This window comes from Hemiscyllium ocellatum, unplaced genomic scaffold, assembly GCF_020745735.1.
Source record: "Hemiscyllium ocellatum isolate sHemOce1 unplaced genomic scaffold, sHemOce1.pat.X.cur. scaffold_1345_pat_ctg1, whole genome shotgun sequence".
Taxonomy (NCBI): Eukaryota; Metazoa; Chordata; class Chondrichthyes; order Orectolobiformes; family Hemiscylliidae; genus Hemiscyllium; species Hemiscyllium ocellatum.
In genome coordinates this window covers 47,658-66,293 of record NW_026867750.1, presented here as the reverse complement: position 1 = coordinate 66,293, position 18,636 = coordinate 47,658, and the positions used below count along the sequence as shown (strand labels likewise).

At 50.3% G+C, this 18,636-nt stretch overlaps 5 non-coding genes across 5 annotated transcripts; all 5 read right to left on the bottom strand.

Annotated features, from left to right (window-relative positions):
• Positions 1-1,218: 1,218 nt before the first annotated feature.
• Positions 1,219-1,290, bottom strand: trnam-cau (transfer RNA methionine (anticodon CAU)). Its single transcript has one exon. It is a non-coding gene; the product is annotated as a tRNA-Met (tRNA).
• A 6,491-nt stretch (positions 1,291-7,781) lies between these two features.
• On the bottom strand, positions 7,782-7,853 carry trnam-cau (transfer RNA methionine (anticodon CAU)). Its single transcript has one exon. It is a non-coding gene; the product is annotated as a tRNA-Met (tRNA).
• Positions 7,854-11,062: 3,209 nt separating this feature from the next.
• trnam-cau (transfer RNA methionine (anticodon CAU)) lies at positions 11,063-11,134 on the bottom strand. Its single transcript has one exon. It is a non-coding gene; the product is annotated as a tRNA-Met (tRNA).
• A 3,212-nt stretch (positions 11,135-14,346) lies between these two features.
• On the bottom strand, positions 14,347-14,418 carry trnam-cau (transfer RNA methionine (anticodon CAU)). The gene has a single exon. It is a non-coding gene; the product is annotated as a tRNA-Met (tRNA).
• Positions 14,419-17,632: 3,214 nt separating this feature from the next.
• Positions 17,633-17,704, bottom strand: trnam-cau (transfer RNA methionine (anticodon CAU)). Its single transcript has one exon. It is a non-coding gene; the product is annotated as a tRNA-Met (tRNA).
• Positions 17,705-18,636: the final 932 nt, after the last annotated feature.

Sequence of the window (18,636 nt, the reverse complement as noted above, 5' to 3'; positions counted from 1 at the left end):
TCTCTGAGCTGGCGGCAAACACAGCAATGTACATTGGAGACTCTGAGCCAGCTGAAAGTTGCTCAGTGTGAAGTACATTCCACATTGCTCCAAGAATTGCAAGCAGCAAAGCGTTTCCAGAACTTCTGCTTGTCATTTTGTCCCCGGGGCGATGATGTTTGTCTCATCCCCAGGAACTGGACTATCTCCACTCCTCGATAATTAAACCAATTTATTTCTACTTGCACGTTGTTCTGGGGGTTGGGGGGGGGGCGGGGTGTAGGGTGGGGGCGGGTAGAGTCTCTCTCTCTCTCTCTCTCTCTCTCACTCTCTGAAACCGTTGGGGTGAGAGGTGTCAGTTGCATTAATGCGGGGAACATGAACAACTTTGATTGTGAACTTTCTCCAAAGGTCTGTTATCGGAGCGATAGAAAGATGCTGTGCTGGCAGGACAGAGAGAAATGGACACCGAGGACTCTTCGCCCAGGTAAATTCACATTGTTGTGCAGCCTTCTTGGTGTTCAGAAATCGTCTTCACGCAGCAATCTTACGGAAAGTCTATTGCAAAGTGGGCATCGCTTTCTTTGTTGCTACCGCGCAGCAGTTAACATCTGAGCCCCAAGTGTCCCAGATGAAGAGACTCCGAGTGAAACCTTCACTCACTGAGAGTCCTCCCCACGGCCCTGAGCTGAGGGACTGCAGGCAGTCCAACACGGAAGGGACGGTTAAAAATGAACCAGTTTTGCTCCCTCAGCCTCTCTGTCCCAGAGACAGGCAGTGGGACGCCATAAACACGTAGCACCATTCTCGCGTAGACACAAGCCGTTCAACCCATCGAATCCACGCCGATTGCCTGTCTCTCTCTCTCTCTGAGGTTATTCACAATCGGTGGGATCCGTCCTAATCGTGGGGGAACTGTGTCTGAGTCGTGATGAGGTTTTTGACATGCTTGTCATTCACGTCTGAACCAGGGTAGCGAATTACTGCAGGGAATGGACGAAACCGCAAGACATTTGTTTCAACTTGACCAGCTGATTGGCATCGCAGAGAACTGGTTTTGCGATCCAGTTCAGAATAAAAACCGCCGAACAACAGAATGCCACTGAGACCTCGAAAACCACGCACCTTGCATGGAGTGGATTTGGCGAGTGCATCGATATGCTACATGCCATTCGGGTATGCAGCTGGCAGAAGAGAGCACCGATCCAAAGGAAATCAGCTCGAGGTGACATTGAATAATAGCAGAGGATGGTTTCGATCCATCGACCTCTGGGTTATGGGCCCAGCACGCTCCCGCTGCGCCACTCTGCTGCCACGCTCTGAGCCCTGTCCACAGAGCGATTCAGCTTTTCATCTGGCACGCGGCTCGCACGTTCGAGACTGATGTCAAAGACCTCCGCTGCTGTCGTGTGATATGCTGTTTCGCAGACGTACGGAGGCTGTGTAAATAGAAACGTTTTTACTAAATTCCCACATTCTGTTGGTCGAACTGTGATGTGATTTCACACTGAATCACAACATGTGTCGCAGCGCAGACGGAGGCCATGCGGCCCACCTTCGCTCTGCTGGTTCTATACTTAAGTCAACGTGTGTCTATTCGTTTCATTCTCAGCGTAAATCTGCACATCTGAACGTGACCACCGAATTCCCTTTTGTGTTCATTGAATCTTCCTCTTTGTCAATGTCCGACAGGGACTTACTGACACTAACCACTCCCTGTACGAAAACGTTCTTCCTCCTGTCACTTTTACTTGTTTTCCTGGTGACCTTAAAATTCTGCCGAATCGTTGTGGACCTTTCAGGTGTGGGAACATTTTCACAACATTATTTCCTGTTTCTAGGTCCCTCATGACTTGGAAAACTTCGGTTCTCCGAGGAGAGCTGTCCCAATTTTCCAATCTACCTTCATTGCTGACATTCCCCAAACACCGCACAGCTCACGTCAACCTGTTCGACACTACATCCAACCATTTCACTTCCCTGTTTTCTGCCTTGTCCGTACTCCAGACAGCCCAACCTCGTTTCACCAAGGTGCTTTTTGAGAAAATTAATCAGGCAGTTTTGCACAAGTCAAGTTTTAGAAAAACCTCGGGCTCGTCCGGGATTTGAACCCGGGACCTCTCGCAACTCATCACAGTAAGGCACCCAAAGCGAGAATCATACGCCTAGACCAACGAGCCAGCGAGCCGGCGCGCGATGAATGCCCCACACCGCTTGAGTGACCTGAGACGTGCTCACTATGAAATACATTTGAGATTGCTCTAAGAATTGCTAGCGGCAAAGAGTTTCTCGAACAGCTGCTTCTCATTCAGTCTCCCTGCTGCTGTTTGTCACGTCCCCAGGAACCGGGCTCTCTCCACTGGCAGATAATTCAACCATTTTGTTTTGAAACTCTTCTATGACACCCGAGCGGCCAGTGACAAGCATTACCCTCCTCACCATGGGATACAGAGAACAGGAGAAGACCACGCAGATCTCCACGAGTGTATCAACTCGACTGTGCACATTGGGCCAGTATATCACTGTGAAATATTTATGTCCAAGCTTTTTTCCGGAAGCAGATGAGAAGGCGAGGTGCAGAACAGAGCGCAGTTATACGGGAAAGCTGCTAAAGACGACATTGAGTGAATAGGAGAGAGTGGGTTATGGTCCCAACACGCACCCGTTGTGCCAGGGGTTACACTTCGGGTCCACTCTTCCTTCACTCGCAACACCCCACACCCACCTCCCATAGTGCCAAGTCGCTTTCGCCTGCAACCGCCGAATGTGTAACACCTGCCCATTTACCTGCTCCCTCCTGAATATCCAAGGGCTCAAACATACCTGCCAGGTGAAGCAGCACTTTTGCCACAACCTAGTCCACTGCATTCGCTACTCACAGTGTCGTTTCCCCAATGTAGCATGAAGCATAAACTGGGTGACTGCTTCGCTGAACATCCCGGTTCTGCCCGCAGGAAAAAGGCCCTGACCTGGCGGTTGTCTGCCACTTTAACACATCACCCTGTTCCCTGACCAACATCTCTGTCTCAGGCTTGCAGCAGTGTTCTAGCTCCAGATGAAAGAACAACGACTCATTTTCCACTTGGAGACCTGACAGCCCTCCGGTCTTCAATATCGAGTTCCATAACTTTAGGGCCTGAACTCCCCCATGTCCTTGACCCCTACCACACAAACGACTCCTTGTTATCACCTCGTCTGCTATGACACACTACGTATTGTTAGCCACTAACAGTCTCCATGAGCAGCTATTCGCCCTCTCACGCGGATCGTTATTCACTCCTACGTCCTTCCTATTGTTCTCTCTCTCTGAGCTGGCGGCAAACACAGCAATGTACATTGGAGACTCTGAGCCAGCTGAAAGTTGCTCAGTGTGAAGTACATTCCACATTGCTCCAAGAATTGCAAGCAGCAAAGCGTTTCCAGAACTTCTGCTTGTCATTTTGTCCCCGGGGCGATGATGTTTGTCTCATCCCCAGGAACTGGACTATCTCCACTCCTCGATAATTAAACCAATTTATTTCTACTTGCACGTTGTTCTGGGGGTTGGGGGGGGGGGCGGGGTGTAGGGTGGGGGCGGGTAGAGTCTCTCTCTCTCTCTCTCTCTCTCTCACTCTCTGAAACCGTTGGGGTGAGAGGTGTCAGTTGCATTAATGCGGGGAACATGAACAACTTTGATTGTGAACTTTCTCCAAAGGTCTGTTATCGGAGCGATAGAAAGATGCTGTGCTGGCAGGACAGAGAGAAATGGACACCGAGGACTCTTCGCCCAGGTAAATTCACATTGTTGTGCAGCCTTCTTGGTGTTCAGAAATCGTCTTCACGCAGCAATCTTACGGAAAGTCTATTGCAAAGTGGGCATCGCTTTCTTTGTTGCTACCGCGCAGCAGTTAACATCTGAGCCCCAAGTGTCCCAGATGAAGAGACTCCGAGTGAAACCTTCACTCACTGAGAGTCCTCCCCACGGCCCTGAGCTGAGGGACTGCAGGCAGTCCAACACGGAAGGGACGGTTAAAAATGAACCAGTTTTGCTCCCTCAGCCTCTCTGTCCCAGAGACAGGCAGTGGGACGCCATAAACACGTAGCACCATTCTCGCGTAGACACAAGCCGTTCAACCCATCGAATCCACGCCGATTGCCTGTCTCTCTCTCTCTCTGAGGTTATTCACAATCGGTGGGATCCGTCCTAATCGTGGGGGAACTGTGTCTGAGTCGTGATGAGGTTTTTGACATGCTTGTCATTCACGTCTGAACCAGGGTAGCGAATTACTGCAGGGAATGGACGAAACCGCAAGACATTTGTTTCAACTTGACCAGCTGATTGGCATCGCAGAGAACTGGTTTTGCGATCCAGTTCAGAATAAAAACCGCCGAACAACAGAATGCCACTGAGACCTCGAAAACCACGCACCTTGCATGGAGTGGATTTGGCGAGTGCATCGATATGCTACATGCCATTCGGGTATGCAGCTGGCAGAAGAGAGCACCGATCCAAAGGAAATCAGCTCGAGGTGACATTGAATAATAGCAGAGGATGGTTTCGATCCATCGACCTCTGGGTTATGGGCCCAGCACGCTCCCGCGGCGCCACTCTGCTGCCACGCTCTGAGCCCTGTCCACAGAGCGATTCAGCTTTTCATCTGGCACGCGGCTCGCACGTTCGAGACTGATGTCAAAGACCTCCGCTGCTGTCGTGTGATATGCTGTTTCGCAGACGTACGGAGGCTGTGTAAATAGAAACGTTTTTACTAAATTCCCACATTCTGTTGGTCGAACTGTGATGTGATTTCACACTGAATCACAACATGTGTCGCAGCGCAGACGGAGGCCATGCGGCCCACCTTCGCTCTGCTGGTTCTATACTTAAGTCAACGTGTGTCTATTCGTTTCATTCTCAGCGTAAATCTGCACATCTGAACGTGACCACCGAATTCCCTTTTGTGTTCATTGAATCTTCCTCTTTGTCAATGTCCGACAGGGACTTACTGACACTAACCACTCCCTGTACGAAAACGTTCTTCCTCCTGTCACTTTTACTTGTTTTCCTGGTGACCTTAAAATTCTGCCGAATCGTTGTGGACCTTTCAGGTGTGGGAACATTTTCACAACATTATTTCCTGTTTCTAGGTCCCTCATGACTTGGAAAACTTCGGTTCTCCGAGGAGAGCTGTCCCAATTTTCCAATCTACCTTCATTGCTGACATTCCCCAAACACCGCACAGCTCACGTCAACCTGTTCGACACTACATCCAACCATTTCACTTCCCTGTTTTCTGCCTTGTCCGTACTCCAGACAGCCCAACCTCGTTTCACCAAGGTGCTTTTTGAGAAAATTAATCAGGCAGTTTTGCACAAGTCAAGTTTTAGAAAAACCTCGGGCTCGTCCGGGATTTGAACCCGGGACCTCTCGCAACTCATCACAGTAAGGCACCCAAAGCGAGAATCATACGCCTAGACCAACGAGCCAGCGAGCCGGCGCGCGATGAATGCCCCACACCGCTTGAGTGACCTGAGACGTGCTCACTATGAAATACATTTGAGATTGCTCTAAGAATTGCTAGCGGCAAAGAGTTTCTCGAACAGCTGCTTCTCATTCAGTCTCCCTGCTGCTGTTTGTCACGTCCCCAGGAACCGGGCTCTCTCCACTGGCAGATAATTCAACCATTTTGTTTTGAAACTCTTCTATGACACCCGAGCGGCCAGTGACAAGCATTACCCTCCTCACCATGGGATACAGAGAACAGGAGAAGACCACGCAGATCTCCACGAGTGTATCAACTCGACTGTGCACATTGGGCCAGTATATCACTGTGAAATATTTATGTCCAAGCTTTTTTCCGGAAGCAGATGAGAAGGCGAGGTGCAGAACAGAGCGCAGTTATACGGGAAAGCTGCTAAAGACGACATTGAGTGAATAGGAGAGAGTGGGTTATGGTCCCAACACGCACCCGTTGTGCCAGGGGTTACACTTCGGGTCCACTCTTCCTTCACTCGCAACACCCCACACCCACCTCCCATAGTGCCAAGTCGCTTTCGCCTGCAACCGCCGAATGTGTAACACCTGCCCATTTACCTGCTCCCTCCTGAATATCCAAGGGCTCAAACATACCTGCCAGGTGAAGCAGCACTTTTGCCACAACCTAGTCCACTGCATTCGCTACTCACAGTGTCGTTTCCCCAATGTAGCATGAAGCATAAACTGGGTGACTGCTTCGCTGAACATCCCGGTTCTGCCCGCAGGAAAAAGGCCCTGACCTGGCGGTTGTCTGCCACTTTAACACATCACCCTGTTCCCTGACCAACATCTCTGTCTCAGGCTTGCAGCAGTGTTCTAGCTCCAGATGAAAGAACAACGACTCATTTTCCACTTGGAGACCTGACAGCCCTCCGGTCTTCAATATCGAGTTCCATAACTTTAGGGCCTGAACTCCCCCATGTCCTTGACCCCTACCACACAAACGACTCCTTGTTATCACCTCGTCTGCTATGACACACTACGTATTGTTAGCCACTAACAGTCTCCATGAGCAGCTATTCGCCCTCTCACGCGGATCGTTATTCACTCCTACGTCCTTCCTATTGTTCTCTCTCTCTGAGCTGGCGGCAAACACAGCAATGTACATTGGAGACTCTGAGCCAGCTGAAAGTTGCTCAGTGTGAAGTACATTCCACATTGCTCCAAGAATTGCAAGCAGCAAAGCGTTTCCAGAACTTCTGCTTGTCATTTTGTCCCCGGGGCGATGATGTTTGTCTCATCCCCAGGAACTGGACTATCTCCACTCCTCGATAATTAAACCAATTTATTTCTACTTGCACGTTGTTCTGGGGGTTGGGGGGGGGGGGGTGTAGGGTGGGGGCGGGTAGAGTCTCTCTCTCTCTCTCTCTCTCTCTCACTCTCTGAAACCGTTGGGGTGAGAGGTGTCAGTTGCATTAATGCGGGGAACATGAACAACTTTGATTGTGAACTTTCTCCAAAGGTCTGTTATCGGAGCGATAGAAAGATGCTGTGCTGGCAGGACAGAGAGAAATGGACACCGAGGACTCTTCGCCCAGGTAAATTCACATTGTTGTGCAGCCTTCTTGGTGTTCAGAAATCGTCTTCACGCAGCAATCTTACGGAAAGTCTATTGCAAAGTGGGCATCGCTTTCTTTGTTGCTACCGCGCAGCAGTTAACATCTGAGCCCCAAGTGTCCCAGATGAAGAGACTCCGAGTGAAACCTTCACTCACTGAGAGTCCTCCCCACGGCCCTGAGCTGAGGGACTGCAGGCAGTCCAACACGGAAGGGACGGTTAAAAATGAACCAGTTTTGCTCCCTCAGCCTCTCTGTCCCAGAGACAGGCAGTGGGACGCCATAAACACGTAGCACCATTCTCGCGTAGACACAAGCCGTTCAACCCATCGAATCCACGCCGATTGCCTGTCTCTCTCTCTCTCTGAGGTTATTCACAATCGGTGGGATCCGTCCTAATCGTGGGGGAACTGTGTCTGAGTCGTGATGAGGTTTTTGACATGCTTGTCATTCACGTCTGAACCAGGGTAGCGAATTACTGCAGGGAATGGACGAAACCGCAAGACATTTGTTTCAACTTGACCAGCTGATTGGCATCGCAGAGAACTGGTTTTGCGATCCAGTTCAGAATAAAAACCGCCGAACAACAGAATGCCACTGAGACCTCGAAAACCACGCACCTTGCATGGAGTGGATTTGGCGAGTGCATCGATATGCTACATGCCATTCGGGTATGCAGCTGGCAGAAGAGAGCACCGATCCAAAGGAAATCAGCTCGAGGTGACATTGAATAATAGCAGAGGATGGTTTCGATCCATCGACCTCTGGGTTATGGGCCCAGCACGCTCCCGCTGCGCCACTCTGCTGCCACGCTCTGAGCCCTGTCCACAGAGCGATTCAGCTTTTCATCTGGCACGCGGCTCGCACGTTCGAGACTGATGTCAAAGACCTCCGCTGCTGTCGTGTGATATGCTGTTTCGCAGACGTACGGAGGCTGTGTAAATAGAAACGTTTTTACTAAATTCCCACATTCTGTTGGTCGAACTGTGATGTGATTTCACACTGAATCACAACATGTGTCGCAGCGCAGACGGAGGCCATGCGGCCCACCTTCGCTCTGCTGGTTCTATACTTAAGTCAACGTGTGTCTATTCGTTTCATTCTCAGCGTAAATCTGCACATCTGAACGTGACCACCGAATTCCCTTTTGTGTTCATTGAATCTTCCTCTTTGTCAATGTCCGACAGGGACTTACTGACACTAACCACTCCCTGTACGAAAACGTTCTTCCTCCTGTCACTTTTACTTGTTTTCCTGGTGACCTTAAAATTCTGCCGAATCGTTGTGGACCTTTCAGGTGTGGGAACATTTTCACAACATTATTTCCTGTTTCTAGGTCCCTCATGACTTGGAAAACTTCGGTTCTCCGAGGAGAGCTGTCCCAATTTTCCAATCTACCTTCATTGCTGACATTCCCCAAACACCGCACAGCTCACGTCAACCTGTTCGACACTACATCCAACCATTTCACTTCCCTGTTTTCTGCCTTGTCCGTACTCCAGACAGCCCAACCTCGTTTCACCAAGGTGCTTTTTGAGAAAATTAATCAGGCAGTTTTGCACAAGTCAAGTTTTAGAAAAACCTCGGGCTCGTCCGGGATTTGAACCCGGGACCTCTCGCAACTCATCACAGTAAGGCACCCAAAGCGAGAATCATACGCCTAGACCAACGAGCCAGCGAGCCGGCGCGCGATGAATGCCCCACACCGCTTGAGTGACCTGAGACGTGCTCACTATGAAATACATTTGAGATTGCTCTAAGAATTGCTAGCGGCAAAGAGTTTCTCGAACAGCTGCTTCTCATTCAGTCTCCCTGCTGCTGTTTGTCACGTCCCCAGGAACCGGGCTCTCTCCACTGGCAGATAATTCAACCATTTTGTTTTGAAACTCTTCTATGACACCCGAGCGGCCAGTGACAAGCATTACCCTCCTCACCATGGGATACAGAGAACAGGAGAAGACCACGCAGATCTCCACGAGTGTATCAACTCGACTGTGCACATTGGGCCAGTATATCACTGTGAAATATTTATGTCCAAGCTTTTTTCCGGAAGCAGATGAGAAGGCGAGGTGCAGAACAGAGCGCAGTTATACGGGAAAGCTGCTAAAGACGACATTGAGTGAATAGGAGAGAGTGGGTTATGGTCCCAACACGCACCCGTTGTGCCAGGGGTTACACTTCGGGTCCACTCTTCCTTCACTCGCAACACCCCACACCCACCTCCCATAGTGCCAAGTCGCTTTCGCCTGCAACCGCCGAATGTGTAACACCTGCCCATTTACCTGCTCCCTCCTGAATATCCAAGGGCTCAAACATACCTGCCAGGTGAAGCAGCACTTTTGCCACAACCTAGTCCACTGCATTCGCTACTCACAGTGTCGTTTCCCCAATGTAGCATGAAGCATAAACTGGGTGACTGCTTCGCTGAACATCCCGGTTCTGCCCGCAGGAAAAAGGCCCTGACCTGGCGGTTGTCTGCCACTTTAACACATCACCCTGTTCCCTGACCAACATCTCTGTCTCAGGCTTGCAGCAGTGTTCTAGCTCCAGATGAAAGAACAACGACTCATTTTCCACTTGGAGACCTGACAGCCCTCCGGTCTTCAATATCGAGTTCCATAACTTTAGGGCCTGAACTCCCCCATGTCCTTGACCCCTACCACACAAACGACTCCTTGTTATCACCTCGTCTGCTATGACACACTACGTATTGTTAGCCACTAACAGTCTCCATGAGCAGCTATTCGCCCTCTCACGCGGATCGTTATTCACTCCTACGTCCTTCCTATTGTTCTCTCTCTCTGAGCTGGCGGCAAACACAGCAATGTACATTGGAGACTCTGAGCCAGCTGAAAGTTGCTCAGTGTGAAGTACATTCCACATTGCTCCAAGAATTGCAAGCAGCAAAGCGTTTCCAGAACTTCTGCTTGTCATTTTGTCCCCGGGGCGATGATGTTTGTCTCATCCCCAGGAACTGGACTATCTCCACTCCTCGATAATTAAACCAATTTATTTCTACTTGCACGTTGTTCTGGGGGTTGGGGGGGGGGGGGGTGTAGGGTGGGGGCGGGTAGAGTCTCTCTCTCTCTCTCTCTCTCTCTCACTCTCTGAAACCGTTGGGGTGAGAGGTGTCAGTTGCATTAATGCGGGGAACATGAACAACTTTGATTGTGAACTTTCTCCAAAGGTCTGTTATCGGAGCGATAGAAAGATGCTGTGCTGGCAGGACAGAGAGAAATGGACACCGAGGACTCTTCGCCCAGGTAAATTCACATTGTTGTGCAGCCTTCTTGGTGTTCAGAAATCGTCTTCACGCAGCAATCTTACGGAAAGTCTATTGCAAAGTGGGCATCGCTTTCTTTGTTGCTACCGCGCAGCAGTTAACATCTGAGCCCCAAGTGTCCCAGATGAAGAGACTCCGAGTGAAACCTTCACTCACTGAGAGTCCTCCCCACGGCCCTGAGCTGAGGGACTGCAGGCAGTCCAACACGGAAGGGACGGTTAAAAATGAACCAGTTTTGCTCCCTCAGCCTCTCTGTCCCAGAGACAGGCAGTGGGACGCCATAAACACGTAGCACCATTCTCGCGTAGACACAAGCCGTTCAACCCATCGAATCCACGCCGATTGCCTGTCTCTCTCTCTCTCTGAGGTTATTCACAATCGGTGGGATCCGTCCTAATCGTGGGGGAACTGTGTCTGAGTCGTGATGAGGTTTTTGACATGCTTGTCATTCACGTCTGAACCAGGGTAGCGAATTACTGCAGGGAATGGACGAAACCGCAAGACATTTGTTTCAACTTGACCAGCTGATTGGCATCGCAGAGAACTGGTTTTGCGATCCAGTTCAGAATAAAAACCGCCGAACAACAGAATGCCACTGAGACCTCGAAAACCACGCACCTTGCATGGAGTGGATTTGGCGAGTGCATCGATATGCTACATGCCATTCGGGTATGCAGCTGGCAGAAGAGAGCACCGATCCAAAGGAAATCAGCTCGAGGTGACATTGAATAATAGCAGAGGATGGTTTCGATCCATCGACCTCTGGGTTATGGGCCCAGCACGCTCCCGCTGCGCCACTCTGCTGCCACGCTCTGAGCCCTGTCCACAGAGCGATTCAGCTTTTCATCTGGCACGCGGCTCGCACGTTCGAGACTGATGTCAAAGACCTCCGCTGCTGTCGTGTGATATGCTGTTTCGCAGACGTACGGAGGCTGTGTAAATAGAAACGTTTTTACTAAATTCCCACATTCTGTTGGTCGAACTGTGATGTGATTTCACACTGAATCACAACATGTGTCGCAGCGCAGACGGAGGCCATGCGGCCCACCTTCGCTCTGCTGGTTCTATACTTAAGTCAACGTGTGTCTATTCGTTTCATTCTCAGCGTAAATCTGCACATCTGAACGTGACCACCGAATTCCCTTTTGTGTTCATTGAATCTTCCTCTTTGTCAATGTCCGACAGGGACTTACTGACACTAACCACTCCCTGTACGAAAACGTTCTTCCTCCTGTCACTTTTACTTGTTTTCCTGGTGACCTTAAAATTCTGCCGAATCGTTGTGGACCTTTCAGGTGTGGGAACATTTTCACAACATTATTTCCTGTTTCTAGGTCCCTCATGACTTGGAAAACTTCGGTTCTCCGAGGAGAGCTGTCCCAATTTTCCAATCTACCTTCATTGCTGACATTCCCCAAACACCGCACAGCTCACGTCAACCTGTTCGACACTACATCCAACCATTTCACTTCCCTGTTTTCTGCCTTGTCCGTACTCCAGACAGCCCAACCTCGTTTCACCAAGGTGCTTTTTGAGAAAATTAATCAGGCAGTTTTGCACAAGTCAAGTTTTAGAAAAACCCTCGGGCTCGTCCGGGATTTGAACCCGGGACCTCTCGCAACTCATCACAGTAAGGCACCCAAAGCGAGAATCATACGCCTAGACCAACGAGCCAGCGAGCCGGCGCGCGATGATGCCCCACACCGCTTGAGTGACCTGAGACGTGCTCACTATGAAATACATTTGAGATTGCTCTAAGAATTGCTAGCGGCAAAGAGTTTCTCGAACAGCTGCTTCTCATTCAGTCTCCCTGCTGCTGTTTGTCACGTCCCCAGGAACCGGGCTCTCTCCACTGGCAGATAATTCAACCATTTTGTTTTGAAACTCTTCTATGACACCCGAGCGGCCAGTGACAAGCATTACCCTCCTCACCATGGGATACAGAGAACAGGAGAAGACCACGCAGATCTCCACGAGTGTATCAACTCGACTGTGCACATTGGGCCAGTATATCACTGTGAAATATTTATGTCCAAGCTTTTTTCCGGAAGCAGATGAGAAGGCGAGGTGCAGAACAGAGCGCAGTTATACGGGAAAGCTGCTAAAGACGACATTGAGTGAATAGGAGAGAGTGGGTTATGGTCCCAACACGCACCCGTTGTGCCAGGGGTTACACTTCGGGTCCACTCTTCCTTCACTCGCAACACCCCACACCCACCTCCCATAGTGCCAAGTCGCTTTCGCCTGCAACCGCCGAATGTGTAACACCTGCCCATTTACCTGCTCCCTCCTGAATATCCAAGGGCTCAAACATACCTGCCAGGTGAAGCAGCACTTTTGCCACAACCTAGTCCACTGCATTCGCTACTCACAGTGTCGTTTCCCCAATGTAGCATGAAGCATAAACTGGGTGACTGCTTCGCTGAACATCCCGGTTCTGCCCGCAGGAAAAAGGCCCTGACCTGGCGGTTGTCTGCCACTTTAACACATCACCCTGTTCCCTGACCAACATCTCTGTCTCAGGCTTGCAGCAGTGTTCTAGCTCCAGATGAAAGAACAACGACTCATTTTCCACTTGGAGACCTGACAGCCCTCCGGTCTTCAATATCGAGTTCCATAACTTTAGGGCCTGAACTCCCCCATGTCCTTGACCCCTACCACACAAACGACTCCTTGTTATCACCTCGTCTGCTATGACACACTACGTATTGTTAGCCACTAACAGTCTCCATGAGCAGCTATTCGCCCTCTCACGCGGATCGTTATTCACTCCTACGTCCTTCCTATTGTTCTCTCTCTCTGAGCTGGCGGCAAACACAGCAATGTACATTGGAGACTCTGAGCCAGCTGAAAGTTGCTCAGTGTGAAGTACATTCCACATTGCTCCAAGAATTGCAAGCAGCAAAGCGTTTCCAGAACTTCTGCTTGTCATTTTGTCCCCGGGGCGATGATGTTTGTCTCATCCCCAGGAACTGGACTATCTCCACTCCTCGATAATTAAACCAATTTATTTCTACTTGCACGTTGTTCTGGGGGTTGGGGGGGGGGGGCGGGGTGTAGGGTGGGGGCGGGTAGAGTCTCTCTCTCTCTCTCTCTCTCTCTCACTCTCTGAAACCGTTGGGGTGAGAGGTGTCAGTTGCATTAATGCGGGGAACATGAACAACTTTGATTGTGAACTTTCTCCAAAGGTCTGTTATCGGAGCGATAGAAAGATGCTGTGCTGGCAGGACAGAGAGAAATGGACACCGAGGACTCTTCGCCCAGGTAAATTCACATTGTTGTGCAGCCTTCTTGGTGTTCAGAAATCGTCTTCACGCAGCAATCTTACGGAAAGTCTATTGCAAAGTGGGCATCGCTTTCTTTGTTGCTACCGCGCAGCAGTTAACATCTGAGCCCCAAGTGTCCCAGATGAAGAGACTCCGAGTGAAACCTTCACTCACTGAGAGTCCTCCCCACGGCCCTGAGCTGAGGGACTGCAGGCAGTCCAACACGGAAGGGACGGTTAAAAATGAACCAGTTTTGCTCCCTCAGCCTCTCTGTCCCAGAGACAGGCAGTGGGACGCCATAAACACGTAGCACCATTCTCGCGTAGACACAAGCCGTTCAACCCATCGAATCCACGCCGATTGCCTGTCTCTCTCTCTCTCTGAGGTTATTCACAATCGGTGGGATCCGTCCTAATCGTGGGGGAACTGTGTCTGAGTCGTGATGAGGTTTTTGACATGCTTGTCATTCACGTCTGAACCAGGGTAGCGAATTACTGCAGGGAATGGACGAAACCGCAAGACATTTGTTTCAACTTGACCAGCTGATTGGCATCGCAGAGAACTGGTTTTGCGATCCAGTTCAGAATAAAAACCGCCGAACAACAGAATGCCACTGAGACCTCGAAAACCACGCACCTTGCATGGAGTGGATTTGGCGAGTGCATCGATATGCTACATGCCATTCGGGTATGCAGCTGGCAGAAGAGAGCACCGATCCAAAGGAAATCAGCTCGAGGTGACATTGAATAATAGCAGAGGATGGTTTCGATCCATCGACCTCTGGGTTATGGGCCCAGCACGCTCCCGCTGCGCCACTCTGCTGCCACGCTCTGAGCCCTGTCCACAGAGCGATTCAGCTTTTCATCTGGCACGCGGCTCGCACGTTCGAGACTGATGTCAAAGACCTCCGCTGCTGTCGTGTGATATGCTGTTTCGCAGACGTACGGAGGCTGTGTAAATAGAAACGTTTTTACTAAATTCCCACATTCTGTTGGTCGAACTGTGATGTGATTTCACACTGAATCACAACATGTGTCGCAGCGCAGACGGAGGCCATGCGGCCCACCTTCGCTCTGCTGGTTCTATACTTAAGTCAACGTGTGTCTATTCGTTTCATTCTCAGCGTAAATCTGCACATCTGAACGTGACCACCGAATTCCCTTTTGTGTTCATTGAATCTTCCTCTTTGTCAATGTCCGACAGGGACTTACTGACACTAACCACTCCCTGTACGAAAACGTTCTTCCTCCTGTCACTTTTACTTGTTTTCCTGGTGACCTTAAAATTCTGCCGAATCGTTGTGGACCTTTCAGGTGTGGGAACATTTTCACAACATTATTTCCTGTTTCTAGGTCCCTCATGACTTGGAAAACTTCGGTTCTCCGAGGAGAGCTGTCCCAATTTTCCAATCTACCTTCATTGCTGACATTCCCCAAACACCGCACAGCTCACGTCAACCTGTTCGACACTACATCCAACCATTTCACTTCCCTGTTTTCTGCCTTGTCCGTACTCCAGACAGCCCAACCTCGTTTCACCAAGGTGCTTTTTGAGAAAATTAATCAGGCAGTTTTGCACAAGTCAAGTTTTAGAAAAACCTCGGGCTCGTCCGGGATTTGAACCCGGGACCTCTCGCAACTCATCACAGTAAGGCACCCAAAGCGAGAATCATACGCCTAGACCAACGAGCCAGCGAGCCGGCGCGCGATGAATGCCCCACACCGCTTGAGTGACCTGAGACGTGCTCACTATGAAATACATTTGAGATTGCTCTAAGAATTGCTAGCGGCAAAGAGTTTCTCGAACAGCTGCTTCTCATTCAGTCTCCCTGCTGCTGTTTGTCACGTCCCCAGGAACCGGGCTCTCTCCACTGGCAGATAATTCAACCATTTTGTTTTGAAACTCTTCTATGACACCCGAGCGGCCAGTGACAAGCATTACCCTCCTCACCATGGGATACAGAGAACAGGAGAAGACCACGCAGATCTCCACGAGTGTATCAACTCGACTGTGCACATTGGGCCAGTATATCACTGTGAAATATTTATGTCCAAGCTTTTTTCCGGAAGCAGATGAGAAGGCGAGGTGCAGAACAGAGCGCAGTTATACGGGAAAGCTGCTAAAGACGACATTGAGTGAATAGGAGAGAGTGGGTTATGGTCCCAACACGCACCCGTTGTGCCAGGGGTTACACTTCGGGTCCACTCTTCCTTCACTCGCAACACCCCACACCCACCTCCCATAGTGCCAAGTCGCTTTCGCCTGCAACCGCCGAATGTGTAACACCTGCCCATTTACCTGCTCCCTCCTGAATATCCAAGGGCTCAAACATACCTGCCAGGTGAAGCAGCACTTTTGCCACAACCTAGTCCACTGCATTCGCTACTCACAGTGTCGTTTCCCCAATGTAGCATGAAGCATAAACTGGGTGACTGCTTCGCTGAACATCCCGGTTCTGCCCGCAGGAAAAAGGCCCTGACCTGGCGGTTGTCTGCCACTTTAACACATCACCCTGTTCCCTGACCAACATCTCTGTCTCAGGCTTGCAGCAGTGTTCTAGCTCCAGATGAAAGAACAACGACTCATTTTCCACTTGGAGACCTGACAGCCCTCCGGTCTTCAATATCGAGTTCCATAACTTTAGGGCCTGAACTCCCCCATGTCCTTGACCCCTACCACACAAACGACTCCTTGTTATCACCTCGTCTGCTATGACACACTACGTATTGTTAGCCACTAACAGTCTCCATGAGCAGCTATTCGCCCTCTCACGCGGATCGTTATTCACTCCTACGTCCTTCCTATTGTTCTCTCTCTCTGAGCTGGCGGCAAACACAGCAATGTACATTGGAGACTCTGAGCCAGCTGAAAGTTGCTCAGTGTGAAGTACATTCCACATTGCTCCAAGAATTGCAAGCAGCAAAGCGTTTCCAGAACTTCTGCTTGTCATTTTGTCCCCGGGGCGATGATGTTTGTCTCATCCCCAGGAACTGGACTATCTCCACTCCTCGATAATTAAACCAATTTATTTCTACTTGCACGTTGTTCTGGGGGTTGGGGGGGGGGGGGGCGGGGTGTAGGGTGGGGGCGGGTAGAGTCTCTCTCTCTCTCTCTCTCTCTCTCACTCTCTGAAACCGTTGGGGTGAGAGGTGTCAGTTGCATTAATGCGGGGAACATGAACAACTTTGATTGTGAACTTTCTCCAAAGGTCTGTTATCGGAGCGATAGAAAGATGCTGTGCTGGCAGGACAGAGAGAAATGGACACCGAGGACTCTTCGCCCAGGTAAATTCACATTGTTGTGCAGCCTTCTTGGTGTTCAGAAATCGTCTTCACGCAGCAATCTTACGGAAAGTCTATTGCAAAGTGGGCATCGCTTTCTTTGTTGCTACCGCGCAGCAGTTAACATCTGAGCCCCAAGTGTCCCAGATGAAGAGACTCCGAGTGAAACCTTCACTCACTGAGAGTCCTCCCCACGGCCCTGAGCTGAGGGACTGCAGGCAGTCCAACACGGAAGGGACGGTTAAAAATGAACCAGTTTTGCTCCCTCAGCCTCTCTGTCCCAGAGACAGGCAGTGGGACGCCATAAACACGTAGCACCATTCTCGCGTAGACACAAGCCGTTCAACCCATCGAATCCACGCCGATTGCCTGTCTCTCTCTCTCTCTGAGGTTATTCACAATCGGTGGGATCCGTCCTAATCGTGGGGGAACTGTGTCTGAGTCGTGATGAGGTTTTTGACATGCTTGTCATTCACGTCTGAACCAGGGTAGCGAATTACTGCAGGGAATGGACGAAACCGCAAGACATTTGTTTCAACTTGACCAGCTGATTGGCATCGCAGAGAACTGGTTTTGCGATCCAGTTCAGAATAAAAACCGCCGAACAACAGAATGCCACTGAGACCTCGAAAACCACGCACCTTGCATGGAGTGGATTTGGCGAGTGCATCGATATGCTACATGCCATTCGGGTATGCAGCTGGCAGAAGAGAGCACCGATCCAAAGGAAATCAGCTCGAGGTGACATTGAATAATAGCAGAGGATGGTTTCGATCCATCGACCTCTGGGTTATGGGCCCAGCACGCTCCCGCTGCGCCACTCTGCTGCCACGCTCTGAGCCCTGTCCACAGAGCGATTCAGCTTTTCATCTGGCACGCGGCTCGCACGTTCGAGACTGATGTCAAAGACCTCCGCTGCTGTCGTGTGATATGCTGTTTCGCAGACGTACGGAGGCTGTGTAAATAGAAACGTTTTTACTAAATTCCCACATTCTGTTGGTCGAACTGTGATGTGATTTCACACTGAATCACAACATGTGTCGCAGCGCAGACGGAGGCCATGCGGCCCACCTTCGCTCTGCTGGTTCTATACTTAAGTCAACGTGTGTCTATTCGTTTCATTCTCAGCGTAAATCTGCACATCTGAACGTGACCACCGAATTCCCTTTTGTGTTCATTGAATCTTCCTCTTTGTCAATGTCCGACAGGGACTTACTGACACTAACCACTCCCTGTACGAAAACGTTCTTCCTCCTGTCACTTTTACTTGTTTTCCTGGTGACCTTAAAATTCTGCCGAATCGTTGTGGACCTTTCAGGTGTGGGAACATTTTCACAACATTATTTCCTGTTTCTAGGTCCCTCATGACTTGGAAAACTTCGGTTCTCCGAGGAGAGCTGTCCCAATTTTCCAATCTACCTTCATTGCTGACATTCCCCAAACACCGCACAGCTCACGTCAACCTGTTCGACACTACATCCAACCATTTCACTTCCCTGTTTTCTGCCTTGTCCGTACTCCAGACAGCCCAACCTCGTTTCACCAAGGTGCTTTTTGAGAAAATTAATCAGGCAGTTTTGCACAAGTCAAGTTTTAGAAAAACCTCGGGCTCGTCCGGGATTTGAACCCGGGACCTCTCGCAACTCATCACAGTAAGGCACCCAAAGCGAGAATCATACGCCTAGACCAACGAGCCAGCGAGCCGGCGCGCGATGAATGCCCCACACCGCTTGAGTGACCTGAGACGTGCTCACTATGA